Source organism: Pollicipes pollicipes, unplaced genomic scaffold (genome assembly GCF_011947565.3).
Source record: "Pollicipes pollicipes isolate AB1234 unplaced genomic scaffold, Ppol_2.1 Scaffold_4881;HRSCAF=5763_pilon_pilon_pilon, whole genome shotgun sequence".
Taxonomy (NCBI): Eukaryota; Metazoa; Arthropoda; class Thecostraca; order Pollicipedomorpha; family Pollicipedidae; genus Pollicipes; species Pollicipes pollicipes.
In genome coordinates this window covers 60,059,951-60,074,458 of record NW_023596576.1, presented here as the reverse complement: position 1 = coordinate 60,074,458, position 14,508 = coordinate 60,059,951, and the positions used below count along the sequence as shown (strand labels likewise).

The 14,508-nt window shown below is 57.0% G+C and overlaps 1 protein-coding gene across 1 annotated transcript in view; it reads left to right on the top strand.

Moving 5' to 3' along the window:
- The first annotated feature begins 3,851 nt into the window (after positions 1-3,851).
- LOC119100786 (uncharacterized) overlaps positions 3,852-14,508 on the top strand; it is a 40,844-nt gene continuing 30,187 nt past the window's right edge. The window contains exon 1 of the mRNA XM_037223922.1: positions 3,852-3,904. The gene's annotated coding sequence lies outside the window, so the exon portion shown is untranslated. The remainder of the gene's footprint in view (positions 3,905-14,508) is intronic.

Sequence of the window (14,508 nt, the reverse complement as noted above, 5' to 3'; positions counted from 1 at the left end):
GGAGTAAGTGCTTATCTCAGTGTTTCAATATTTGGCTACTTGTGTGGTAGGGATGTCCATATTTTTCATACTTTAATACAACTGGCTTAGCATTAGTTGCCTGTGGCCCCTCCCCATGCATAAAATTGGTTAATCAGCATTTAACCAGGTAGTGTTCAATTCAGCATATAAGTACCTCAGGCTTGTCAAATGTGCTGGGCAGGTTAGATACCTTGGTTCTGGGTCAAGTGCTGCCTGATTAGCCCCCCAAGAATTGTGTATGCAGGCTTCTAAAAAGCCAGATTCCAAGTAGCATGAATTTATATTTACATCCATCAATATCAACATGACATGCTGCATATTTACATTCATTACATTACATCAACATGATATGCCACATAGCAAAGGGCTGGACATTGCTCTAAAAACAGAGGTTGAGTGGGGGTCTAGGTTCTCATAGGACCCAGTCCAGCATGAAAAGGCTCATGCTCACAATTTAAAATGTGTCAGTTTTAATACTTAAAGTAAGGCCCCTTGATCACAATAAACAAAAACAATAGTTCATTGGCCACACAAGCCCCTTGGTAGTCATATGAGCCTTTCAGTGGCCATACATGCTCCCTGGTGGCCACACAAGCCCTGCAGTGGCCATACAAGCCCTGCAGTGGCCATGCCAGTCTTTCAATGGCCATATAAGCCTGTCAGCAGCCAAACAAGCCCTCACTGACCATACAAGCCATGCAGTGGCCATACAAAACCATCATTGGCCATACAAGCCCCTCAGTGACCATACAAGCCCCTCAGCAGCTAAAATGCCTTTGAACAGCCAGAGCTATTGAACAGACAGAGCCTAGGGCATTAACTGCGACCCGTGACAGCCAGAGAGACCCACAAACAGACAAAATGGTGAACATGACCTCTTAGTGGTCTAGATGGCCCTGGACAATCAACAAGACCCTAAGTATCCACATGGTCACCTTTGAGCAATTGAAGGTACCTATTGGGGGTCAGATGATTTGTAGTCAAATTTGAATGGGGATCACGAAAAGGAACTTCAGCATCCACTATTTAAGTGACAAAAATTGCAGTACTCTTACAAACTTGAACATCACATTAGCACAGAATGCTCCAAGCCATCACAATGTAATTGATACTTCTAAAGCCACATGCAACCTGAAAATCTACTATTTGCATCAGCATCCAACAATCCAGTAAACATCCCACCATCTTGGTTGAAAAGCTTCGTGGCTTTTGCTGATTAAAGGGAGGTTTGCATGTTTCAGTGCTCAATGGCAGGATTTTGCAGCGGAAGTTTACCGTGCCGCAATGTTCGGCGCGGTCCGTCCTGTCTTGGGACCTCACTTGACTTCAAGCGCAGCCGTTGCCACCGTCCCTAGGCCATCCCGGTCAGGGACGTATAGCAGACACGTATAGTAGTAAAGCGACTCTAACCTCTTTCCCGTCACGGGTGGGCTGGACGGCACGCGCTCTAAAGCGATTGAGCGCCCCTAGGCCCTCGTGGGCTGGACGGCACGCGCTCTAACCGATTGAGCGACGGGATGGACACCAGGTACATGTGCAACCAGCAGCTTATACTGTAAGGGGCGGTTCGGGAAGCTCAACTGTCCCATGAACGCTCAAGTGCTCACCCCCCCCCCCCCCCCCCCTGTGAGTTGTATCCAGACCAAGAATGAACCGAACGAAGTACATTTGCGCAGGCTCTCAAGTATTTTCGATTTGCTAGGAATATAATCATATGTGGACAGCTCACATAAACGCTCGATCACTAATAACGCCAGCGATCCTTGCGTCCCTTTACACTCTGTGATTGACCCGTGTACCTTTTAGCGGGTGCATGAGCAGCGCCACAGCCGCAGGCCATTCGTCACCCACAGCCAGCGGCGTAGTTAATTAAGGGCGCTCATCGTTGAACCACGCGCCCATTGCTGAGCACGCAGCTCCTGACCTTGTCCGGTCGCCGCAGCTACTGTGCTATGCAATCACTGAATTCAAATACTTGGCAACGCTTGGCACGGCTTTTGCTCGATGTTCATTGGTCGGACCGTCACGCGCCCCCTGGCGTGTCACGGCGCTTCACCGCCAGGCGGAGCCGTTGTAGAGGCGCCACCTGTCATTGGGGGGTATATCACGGATGTGCGCCTGTTAGTCACGCCCGCGTTCGGACAGTTGTAGTTGCCAGTTTGTTGCTTGCGTTCGTTTGTATTTCGTGGTATTTGACATTCTGGTGCCTGTTGTGCGATGTAATGCGTGCTTTGGTGTAATGTAATGCCTGTAATGGGGGTGAGCTAAAACGACTGAGAAATCCGGGCATGGTTAGGCATGCTCACATGTCAGTGAGCATGCTCATGTTCACTGGTCAGGTGTTTACCACCTATTAAAGGGACTGAGTTCTCTGGAAACCGTTTTCGAGTTAAATACACGGCATATCATCTCTGGGATACCATCATGACGCATGCAACATGTTCTCTGACACATTTTTCCTTGGATGCTATGTTGTTTTTGTTGTTGTTTTTTTTTTGGAAATTGGCGCTATTCACGGGTAGCGGGAGGTGTGAACCGAGTAATCGTACTTCTATATCACAACGTTTCACCCGATGGCTTTAACGCGGAACAAAAAGGTCGAAAAGTACAGTATGTTAGGTGTTCTTTTTTTTCTTTTCTTTTTTGCTAGGGGACGCTTTTATTACGATTTGCTGTATTTCTTTGGAGAAGTGCAACAGAAATCCAGCACGGTAAATGAATTGTTTCCGCTTTTCTACTGGCGAATGTTTTTGTTTTGTTGTGTGATGGAGCTGCTGTTTCCAGTAGCGTGCTGTAGGATCTTTCATAGAACTTAATTAATGCTGCGTCATTAAGCAGAGCTCTGACACTTACCTCCGTCATTGACACATACCTCCGCCTATTTAGTCGGAGTCATGCCATGTGGCGCCACTGCATCGTACATAGCGAGCTCGTGCTTCTGCACAGTGTGCATCGCTCCAGAAGTAGCTCACGATCGTTCCTGATGGTGCGGCCGAACGGCATTCCTGCGACGCACTTACGAATTAGTACGGATACACATTGCTTTCTTTGCGCCGCTGTTAATGAAGTTGATGACGTTTTTTGTGTCCGCGGCGTTAGAGCATAAACCGAGAGCCGTGGTGCCAAGACGCCGCCATTTCACCACAGTGCCGAGTGCTATTCATCAGGAAGTTTCCATATGCTGGATAAACTTTGTTTTAAAGATGCTAGTTTGTTTTTAGTTACTTGTGCGTATATTAATGATCCTTGATTACATCGGAATGTACCGATACAAATGAGTAGATTTACACTGTACGTACTTTATCACGAGCTGCGCGAACGGCCCGGTGTGGCGTGGTAGCCGGCGTCGTAGCTATGTCAGACTTGCGAACATATAAGTCCGGGCGTGGTTACTGCGTAACCCATCGCCACACATCAAAAGCAGTCAGCAGCCCTTCAGCAGCGAGCGCGCGCTCACAGGTGCCGGTCTGTAGCGAAGAGTCCCTTGCATGCTATTTGCAGAAGTCACGCAGACTAGAGGTGGGGGAGGGGGCCGCACGACAGCTGAACACTTTTGTTTAGTGCGTTTCTGCAGGCGCCGCCCATGCATTGCCTGCAGTATAGTGCGAGCGTGCCAGCGATCGCGGGTAGGGCGGCGACGCGCGGTCGCCTGACAGCACCGCGTCCGTTGCAGGAGCAATGGTGACGGTGTCTGCCGGCGCCGCGCGGCTGCCTGACCCCAGACGGACGCGAGAGGACGGCGGTCGCGGCCGGTCACCGACGCCCGGCCCGAGACAGCGCCGCCGCCGCGCGCTGGCCAGGTACGCCGCCGCCCGCCCGCCGCCCGCTGACGGGATGGGGCGAGCTCAGCTCCTACACCGCAGGACCTCGGTTGATCGCCGCGGTACGCCCAGTCTCAATGGCGATGTTGTCAGGGTTTGTGTGTCAAATGGCGATGTTGTCAGGGTTTGTGTGTCAAATGCGAGTCGGCCATGGCCATCCCGTGCAACAATGGCGGCTTAGCTGCTACCATCATGGAACATCTGCATCTTGCCTTATGTTAAAAAGGCTGTTTAAGTGAACCCTGCTTATGTAAGTTCGGTCTTGTTTGCTGTGAGATATATTTTACATTGCTCTGTCAGTGGTGAACACAGCAACGTCAAAAATGAACTAAATATCAACGATAACTGTGGGATCAGTTTTGATAAACGGATATCTTGTTCACGATACAAGCTGATGTATTGATGTCAAGCTTGATTTAACCACCCGTGGGGATTTTAATTTGATCCGTAGTCCAAGTCTAATTAAGGCATTGGCCTTACCGCATTTGCTCGAGGCGCATGGTCAACATTACTTTACCTTCAAAATCGGATAGGTATGGGGTGTATACATTATAGTGTTCGTACTGAAATGTACTATGTATGTAATATCTTGTCGGCTGTATTGAAGCCGACAGTTTGGAGACAAATTGCAGCGGAAAAACAACCGGCTTGTAACAGATGCAAGAAGTATCTGAGTATGACGAAGCTCCCTTTGTGTTACGTGTGTGAAGTCAAGACCAAGTTTTGCTTCACCCAATCCCTTCAAGCGAAGGTCTGCTGCCGACACATTGGGCTGAAAATTACCCGGGTATCGTAAAACGGCGGCCATTTGTCTTATTGGCCAGTGTGATTAGGTCGATCAAAGTGTGCCTTATCAAACAAGACAGGCCACAAAAACAATCGGAGCAAGCGATGTGGTAATTTGATCTGGGATGACACGATCAATACCGAGCCAACTATTTCTGCGCTCTGTTGACTGCAATGCAATTGAAGGTTTTCAAAAACTATTGTCTGAACGTGAATGCCGAAATTGAACGTCACGGTCACTGATGGCTATGCTTTGTGTGCCCTACGCAAGCTGCGAGCTTTTAATCCACCTGTTTAGGGGTGTCATCGCGGGATCTTCGTGACCTCGGTCCAGCATGCGCTTGTTTGGGTTCGAATGCCGGTTTCGCCATGGCTTCTGAGCACTGGCATGACCACTGTAAGTCGCCAATGCTCCATGAAAATCGTTCGTGGTAATTTGCGCCGCATTCCCCGTGTTCTGGTTGCTCAGTTTGCTACAGTTAACTTATTAAATACTGCCACAACATTCTCAAACGTCGCGCGATGTCCTGCAAGCGCCTAAAGGACCTTTACCATCTGTGTTACAAGCACTAGCATTCTCACTTCCTAGCCGCCGTCCCTGCCAACTTGGCTGACCGCGCCCTTGAGCCGTCACCGTGGCGTGGGTGGCAGCGCTATCTGCAGCCGCGGGAGCCGCGCTGGTCAGCGTGACGTCACCGGCCGCAGACTGCCCGTAACCTTGGCCCCGTCACCGGCACGCTCGCTGACGAAGTCTGGCGGAAATCCCACGACCTCCCGCAACCAGTTCCCGCCCACCGGCGCCCGCGCGACAGCTGGACGCCGTTACGCCGCCGCGGGGCATGCCGTGGGAAGCGACGCTTCTTTGTGCAGAGCACTCGCCGCTCGGCCGACGTCGCTGAGTCGGCACGCGGGAACGGGTGGGCATCGGTTATCATTTGCATGGTGGAGGGGAGCGGGACGGTCGCGTCACGAGCCGGCCCAAGCGGCCTCGAACCGCAGAGCGGCGCGTCGTCGGCCGGCGGGCTTCCCGAGTTTGACGGCTGGCGCAGCGGCTGGCTCCGGACCGCGTCCTACCGACTGTCGTGGGCAGGCCGATGCGCTCGGCCACGTCCGGATTAGCTTCGTGAACCACGCAGAAAACTCGCCTGCGCGTGGCGTCGGTTACGGCGTCGGCGGCCGGCCGCGCCAGCCTGCGCGGTTGTGCGAGCTGGAGCAGCGGCCGCGCGTGCCGGGCCGGTGTTGCCAGTCTGTGTTGGGGGCCGCGCGACGGTGGGATCAGCTCTGGATCAGGCTCTGGATCAGCTCTGCCGTGTTTCTGGACGTGTTTGGCGGCGGGTGAGCGGCGTTTTCCAGGGCTGCGACTGCGCGTGAGTGTCTGCCTGAGGCGTCGATGTCTGGCGGCGCGGTCTGTGTTCACTGGGAGAGGAGGTGCGGCAACGAACTGCGTTTTTCTGCGCACGCGCAAATGCAGCCAGTTTCTGTTGCCTGCCTTCGGCCAGTGACAGAGTGTATTTTGAGATGTTGGATGTTGGAGCCGCTGCCGCGGCTGTGTAAGTGCGGTCAGCTGCCGCCGCTACAGCAGACCTCGACCACAGATGAGACTCGTTAGAGTATGTATTCGCACGCGAGGCTGTCACAGCCTGACGTCGACTGCGGCGTCGGTCCGGTGGCCTGGGTCGAGCTCGCGATGTTTCGGCTCGTACTGCGGCGCACGCGAACGTGTGCGTGAGGATTGCACTATCCTCTGTGGAAGTCCTACACGTATGCGTGCGGGGCGCGGGGTTGGCCGTGGCGAGGAGATGGCGCCGACGTAGGTTATCGTCTGTGTGTTGTGCGTGAGGCAGGGTATCCGCAGGTGCGATTGCGGCCAGCTGGCGTCGCAGGTCGTCGGCCAGCGCCGCCGGCCGACGAAAGGCGACGACAGAATGAGTAAGTCGGCAGGGGTCCACGCCATGCACATATGTGAGTGTGCATGGTGTGTGTGTGCGCGTGCGTGTGGGCGAGGTGCGGTGATGGAGTGGCCCCGCGCGCGTGCGTGCGGTCAGCCACAGCCGAGGGCCGACGCTGTCCGTTATGGCCGTATTTACCGGGTCGGGCGCGGCCGCGTGTCGTAACGCACGGCGCCAAGGTTAGCGCGGTCGGCCGGCCGGCCACCCGGCCACCCGGCCACGCGTACGGCTTCCGCCCTAGGCGCGATGACCGCGCGCGCCTGGACGCCTTTTTGCGCCGCCGGGGCGGCAAACACGCCATTAGGGGTGGACGTGTGGCTTTCTAACGGCCGCTGCTAATTCATGGATGTGGGACAGGGCCCGGAGCGGCGCGGCCGTGGCTGGGCGCGGCAGCCGCTGGTGCCGGCGCGGCGTGCCGCCTCGGCGGACGGCCGCTCCTCGCTGGACGGTAGCCGCCGTGAAGCCGTCGTAACAGCCGTTGCACTGTCGCTGCTCGCCGCTAGATGACCCGGCATGTCGGAGAGCGGCGCAGGCGAAGCTGGGGCGGGTGCGATGCGTCGGTTGGGAGCGCTGTCAGCGGCGCATGGAATGAGAGGGCCAACCTCTCGCGGGTGCGAGCCTGCCTACCTGTCCCCTTGAGTTTCCGTGGTCTGGGTAGGAATCCGTGGGCGACCGATGACGTCACGACCCCACCCATCCGCCGTCCCTGGGACGGCTAGGCGTTTCTGCACGCGGCCGGTCTGGTCCTCGCACCGCCGCGGACACCGGAGAGAGTGGCTCCACGTGTTAGACGAGGTCCTCAGACTCGCCACGTGGTCACGAGAGGAGTGGTGCAGTCCGCGCCCCAGGACGGGTGTCTGGCTCGGCCGGCGCGGCGGGGTGGTACGTCGCCGGCCGGGAGCGTTTACTGCGTGCAGGCGTTTACTGCGTGCAGCGCCGTCCTCCGGTCCCTGTCCGGCGTGTGGGCGCGCAGGGTCGAGCCGGGCGCGCTGGTGGCGGGAGAAGAGTGGCGGCGCATTGGTGGCCGGCGTGGCGGCGCATTGGTGGCCGGCGTGGCGGGAGCGGCCGGCGCGGCACGGTGTCACGCTGAGCAGCGGTGCAGTCACTCCGTAGTGGCAAGCGCGCTCAGCCCCGACCTCCACCCCGCGCCCCGCACCAGACCTTCAAAACAGCCCCAACACAGAACGTGGCCAGGCGTGTTGTCAGCGCGTATCATGTGCAAACGACGGCAAAGGTGCGAGTGCCATATTCCGGACCCGTCTTTGTAAACCCCATTTCAAAGGTGTAATGTTCCATAACTGGAACTAATTACCACAGTTTGCCTCACCGCGATGCCACTGGCTGAGTGCTGGGCGGGTGGCAGGCAGGGCAGGTGAGCTCTGCCCTCCATACTGAGTGCGGCCAAACACGTGGGTCGACTTTTCAAGAGCCGTGGTCTTCGAAAGCGAAATATTGGAGTCGCAGGACGCTGCTGTAGATGGCTTGACACCACACACCAGTGCACGTTCGGAGTGCTGATCTGATCGGAATGTGCTCTGCTTCTGAATGTGTCTGGGTGCGTTTCCATACTGCGTGTTATAAAACCAACAGCGGTTGCTACATCGATTGATAGCCCTGCTTGACACAATCTGACATTTCAGACATCGCGTCTTGGGCCTGATTAGTGGACTTGCTGCCACTCCTCTGCCTGGTCGATGATGTATGCATAACTCCCTGCGGAGTCGAGGCTCAATAGCTGTTTCACAAGTCCATCGCGTCGGTGATCAGTCACGTGCGATTGAACCCAGCGTTTCTATGGAGCCCAGTTCAAACATTTTGCTGCGCTCACTGCGGGGTGCCTGCTGCTTCGGGTGCCTCTGGCCGTTACGACCCCCCCCCGCAATGCAGGGGCACTCTGTTATGAACGCCCCCCCCCCCTTAATGCATGGCACCCGTAAACACCCGTCAAGCATGCCGCCTTAAATATATCCAGCCTCCAATGGCATGCGCGTTGGTAGGGAATCATGTATCACGTTACCATATATCACCTCACAACTCGACCGTCTTCCGACACGTGACCTTAAATCATGTCATGACTTGTGAGCATGCATATGGATATGTGGCGAGCGTTGTGTATTCTCAATTTCGGACCATGCATGAAGACATGAGAACTTGTGTGTACTGTGTACGCTTCCGTGTTACTGCAGAAAACATACATACGTAATACATGTTTGGATGCATTCTTGCATGCACGTAATACGCGGTCGTGGCGGCGGTCGTTGCTCGCCGTTGTTTGGCACACGGGCGCGGCCCGGCGCCGCGTGCGGCCGGGCAGTCCCAGCGTCCGGCCGGCCCGCACGCCTTCTCAGAAGCGGCGCTGTGCCGCGCCCGGCGGCGTTCCCACGTCCGCGCCGCGCCGGCTGCTGGCGCGGCGCGGCGGCGCTCTCCGGGGCCCGCGCGCGTCCGCCGCAGCCGCCACGCTGGGCGGCGCCGGCCGGTACAGGCCACGCGCGCCTGCCGTAGCTGGCGAGGCGGCCGGCACGCGCCGCTGGGACAGTGGCGAGCGTGGCTGGGACTTGGATCGATTTGTTGTCGGTTCATCGCGTACAGGCATGCTCCTAAATGGAGTAATTACCCGCGCTATTGTCCTAGTCAGTAGTGGTGCTTTGACGCGACGTGGAACCTTAATCATTGTCGTCATGCTGTTTGGGTTCAAACGTCCTCAGGTCCTTATCATGACTGACTTATACACGGCGACGGCTGGAGTAGTAATCGTCCAAGGTACATGTACACAAACGCCACCGATAAGAGTAACAGCCCGAGTGATTATTCCATCTGTGCTAAGACCTTGCCTTAAAACATGTCAAGGGAATGCACAAGCCATAAGTCAGATGCGTTTACACACCCATGTATACGCACGCGCACACGAGCATGCATAAAAACGGACTTCGTGTATTCTGTGGCGTACGTGCACCACGCAATGAGGCAGATAAACATGTGTTCCAATAGACATGTAATGAGCGCGCACAAGAAACAGTCGGAAAAGTTTGGTGTAGTCAAAAATCAAGAAGTCAAATGTCAAAAAGGCGCGATGCGTCATTTAAAAAGGGGCTTGCTGGGGTGAAAAGCGTGCGTGATGTTAACGCGTGTATCGGAACGAGCGACATCGCTCTTCAATGCGTGTGTTGGGTGGCTTAGGGCGTCGGTGAGCGTCACCGCGTACGATGCGTCTGATGTGAGATACCCGTACGAAAGCGCTGCCAATAGTAGCGCCGATGCCCCCAATGGAACATGAAAAGTAGACCCCCAGTACTCTTCAGAATTGTAAAGCAGTCGGGTCTGTATGGGAGTTTGGTGTGTAGCGTTGTAGTCCATGCAGACGTGGACAAGCTAAGATTTATGTTGCTTTATGCGCGTCTTCAAAGCCAATTGGAACTTCGGAAGAAAACAGGGGACAGTGCCCTGAAATTTACTGAAGACGGGCGATGTGCTTCGGGTACAGAAAGTGGCGCCGTTACATCCGAGGGAGAGCCTAAGGAAGCCGGTGCCTCCACAGCACCGTCGCTACGCCAGTGAGCTCATTCACGGACTGACTTTGCAATGCCGCATGTGACGCCGGCCGAGGGACCGCCTCTCGGCGTTGTGGCGTGCTGCAGTGCCAATACATATCGCGTGAGCGGGGTCTCTGGGCGGGCGGGGCTCAGTCTGTGGCCGGCTGTACTAGCGCGCTCCCCACGCGGCATCGGTGGCGTGTGTGGCGCCAGCTGTCTGGGAACCCCACCCATCCAGTGCTCCCTCCCCCTCCGTCCTCCTCGCTACACTGCCGTCGCGTGCGCGCCCCCTGGGAAACTGGCCAGGTGCGCTGACCTGTCGGGTGGCTGTGTTGACTCGCGGGTGATGTCAAGATGAGACGGCTTTATTCGTGCCTCGAGTGTGGAGCGGCACGAACTGAGCTGGGAGCGCCCGACGGGCGTCCGAAGGAGCGCCGCCCGCCGCCGACTGCCTCACCCTGCGCAGCGCGGCCTCCGGGATGGCTGGCCGCCTGGTGTATTAATGGTCATCGAGGAGTGAGTGACAACAAGTAGGATAGGACTTCTCTTGGTCCTTGTGACAGTGCAGCGCTTGTAAGCAATGTTGGGTTCGTCCGTGGGGAGGGCACGGCCCGGTCCGGGTGGCAGCCGCGCCGGCTCTGGTCAGCGGGCCGGCTGGAGTACCGGCGTCGGCCACACCTCCACCGCCGCTGCCGCTGCGTCACTGCGCTGGTGGTCGTCGGCCGCCGTCGCCGCCGCCCCGGCCTCTGGCCGCGCCGGCCACCTGTGTTTATTTTGGGCGTGACCCACATGGCTGTTACGCGACCGACGCTGGCCTGTTGCCGTGCGGCGCCGCTGCGCCGTGACGCGGCGCCGGCGCGCGTCGTTGCCGGGCGGATGTGCGTTCGGCCGCCAGCCGTGGGACCCAGCTCAGCTGTTCGGCCCGCCCGCCTGCCGGGCCGCGCCGCTGTTACATAGGCACAGCTTCCTCCGGAAGTCGGCACAAACGGCCCGGCCGGCGCGGGCGGGCTGCGAGCGGGCGGGCTGGAAGTGGGCGCCGGTGGGGCGGTCTCCCGCACGAGGTCTGTGCTGTCGGCCTCAGCGCACACGAATGCCAGCCGTGGCGACGGGATTAATGGCCGCGCTGCTCAGTGGCGGCGATTGATGTGGTATCGAGGCTCCCAGCGGGAATGCCGCCTGGCAAGCTGCGATGTGTGCCCGTGTCCGTGCGCTGGCCGGCGGCGCGGCCGCTCATTCTTCAGGGTTGGCCGCGTCGAGATGCACGGGTGAAATGGCTCGTCACGGCTCGTCGAATTGTCCAATTTGTGCCATCTGGCCGTTATTGGCAGTAAACGTTCTGCTGTGCTGAGGGGAACGGAGCCTCCAGCCTGCCGGAACAAATGACCGCTGCTCCTCTCAGGAACCATTCAGCACGGGCGTGACATCAGCCAAGAAGGAAGTTCTGAGATACAACGTAATATTCATCGGCTTTGGAGTACTTTCCGTCTGCTCCGTACCCTATCTACGAGAGGGTGTAGAGCGTATCTTTGTTTTGGTTCGCTATCAGTGGACAGTTCCTCTGCCTAAGCCAACGCGCTGATCGGATGCCATCTGAGTGGCATCATGCTGAGCGTCTCTATCACAAGGAGAACTCGGCCGATGCGATTTTATCTGCTGATAATAAGCCATCGGTTCCTTTTGTTCTGCCTTGGCGAAGTTGCAAAACAAAGAGGGCGTATCAACCCAAGAACCGCTAACAAATGCAGAAATATAATCTGTCGGCCGGCTACTTCTGAGGCCATTTCGTAGTGTTCTGTGCTCAGCAGAAATCGGCTGGTCACGGATAAACAGCAGTGGGTCAGAGGCGCACCGATCAGCGGTCTCCTCGACGACAGGACCAGGTGTGCTGGGCACCGGATTCTGAGGAACATACCGATTCTGAGGAACACAGGTCACCCAGTGCTCCGCTCGCCACGGTGCCGCCGCGGGACCACTCCCTGTGTCAGCGTCGCAACAATGCCGACTGACCAGCGGCGACAGCGCCCTGCGGCCGACTCGCCGCTCGACCGGCGCCGACGACACGGCGGCGTGGCGGCGGTGCCGCACCGGCGCGGGGGCGGAGCTCGCTGCCGGTCAGGTGCGCCCGGGCGCCGCCCAGCTGGCGGCGAGCGGGCGGCTGCGGCTGGCCGCGCCCGGACCGTGCCCGCGTCCGCGGTGGGCGGCCGCAGCCGACTCCGGCCCCGTCCCCGGCCCAGGCCTGCCGCCGTCGACGTCATCACCGACCGCCGGCTGCTCTGCTCGGCTGCCGGTCCGGCGACGGGTGGCGAAACGGCGCGGCCGAGGAGTGCTGGGGGCTGTGTCGTGCGGGTGGTGAGAGGAGGCGGTCGCGCTGGTCCCGGCGGCCGACGCACCCCTGCACCGGTTGCCACCCGCTCGTGGGTGGTGCGCTCTCCGCTCGCCGGTCGCCAGGGCCGCGGTCGAGCGGCGCCGGCACCGGCCCGTTTCTGTCGGGCGCGGTGCCCCCCGGCGGGCGGCGCCTGGACGCGCCTCTGCCGGCCGCCGCCCGGCCGCGCGGCCCGCCCGAGCGCACACACTCGGCGTCGGTGGAGGGTGCCGCGGAGGTGCGCGGCTGCGGAGAGTGGCTAGCGGCGCGGAGCACGGGTTCCAAGCTCGCGGACAGGGCGGCAGTGACGTGGCGAAGGAGAGGTAAGCAACGCTGCCGGTCGTCTGTCAGAGGACAAGACCGTGCGTGTTACGTGCCCCGTCCACTGGCGTCTCGCTGCCCTGCCGGTGTCTGTTCTCCTCTCCCCGGGGCAGAGTCGGTTGGATCTATCTCGGCTGTCCAGTCGCAGGTCAGCACGCATTCAGAGCTTGGATTACATTGGCTGCGTCGTGCTGCCCGCGGCGAGCCGATAGTCTTCGGTCAGTGTGCTTGTTCGCTGTAATCCTTGCCCGATGACGTACTTATCCATTCCCTTTGTGAAAGCTTGTGTTGACGCGAATTGTACTTAATTAAGTGGTCATTATAGCTTTTTCTGGAAGTGTTTCCTTCGCTGCCATAACAAGCGTCTTCCTACTGTGGTGAAATGGGCTCATTCTGCCAGCTGTTCACGGGGTAGTTGATTGCTTCGATGAACGTACTCATTAACTTAATGGCCGCCGAGGACATTGGAACGTGCATTCGTTGTTGCAGCCGGTTCCCCAAACTCCGCATTCCAAATCCCAGCGACCAATCGATGTGCCCTGCGGACTGGGGCAGCAAAGCTCTGCTTCATTATTGTGCAAAGCCTATTTCGTAGAAAGACGGTTTGGTAGGCTTGATCTGCGCATGTACCGTGTTGGTTGGCTGGGATGCTGTTTTCCGGCGCTGTCTGGACAGAACCGTGGTTCGTGAAGGAGGCTTTTCGAGCCGGGAATATTATCTTCGTGTAATGACGTTTTTATTTTGGTAGTCGGTCACTCCGGCTTTGATGATTTGATATGCTGAGCCCAAAAATGAGCGGGCATTTCTGGCTCATTAAGACTGGAGTTCAAAACAGTAGAGCACAACGCCACGGTTGACGCCAGGCTGCCGAAGCGCGCGTTCAAGTTGAACTTCACCTTGACTGAAATGTTACACCTGGAAGGTATGATGACATACTGTCCTCACACTTTCCCTTGTGCCTCCTCGTCTGGCAATGGATGATGAAAAGCCGCTTTACTTCCTGAGCAACATTTCATCCGTCTTAACCCTCGCCCCCCGTGTTTTTCACCTTATGAGGGAAGGGGATTGGCACAAAGACGCCAGTGATCTCGTAAAGGAAGCAAGCTAGAGCAGCTAGAAAACGGCATTGGAAAGCTCTTATTAAACCGCATCATTGTGTCTGAACAATAGTAAATTGATCTTGGACAAGTTGAACCAACTCAAAAAGATCAAATTGTCGCTTCATTGCCCCCTCCCGTTTGTCGCTTCATTCCCCCTCCCGTTTCCTCTTTAACTAAACATGCTACGGCAACGCGCATGACGGCGTTGAACAGCTCTTGGAAAGCTTTATCAGACAGGTGCTAGTGGACATCGATACATATGACGTGTGGTATGCCATGCCAGGTCAAATTGGCGAGATCTGTTGTTGCATTGGCTTGTTGGTCTCTCAAAAACTAAACAAACCATATCAAGCGGGAACATGGCTAGACCAAGGCCTTGCCAAGCCGTGAGACCTGTGCCATTTAAGTTCAAATTGTGTACCCTTCGAACAGTCATAGCTGGTGACAGAGGCCAAAGTTTGACCTAGCTTGACCTAAAATGAATTGCTATTTTTAAAAGCCACTGTGGCGGTGATGGTGTATTTCAGTGTGATGTAGATCAGAAGAGGTATCTAAAAAAGCTCTTTGAAATGTGTTTTGCGTGAGAAATAGCCGTTTGTAATGTCGGCGACATGACCT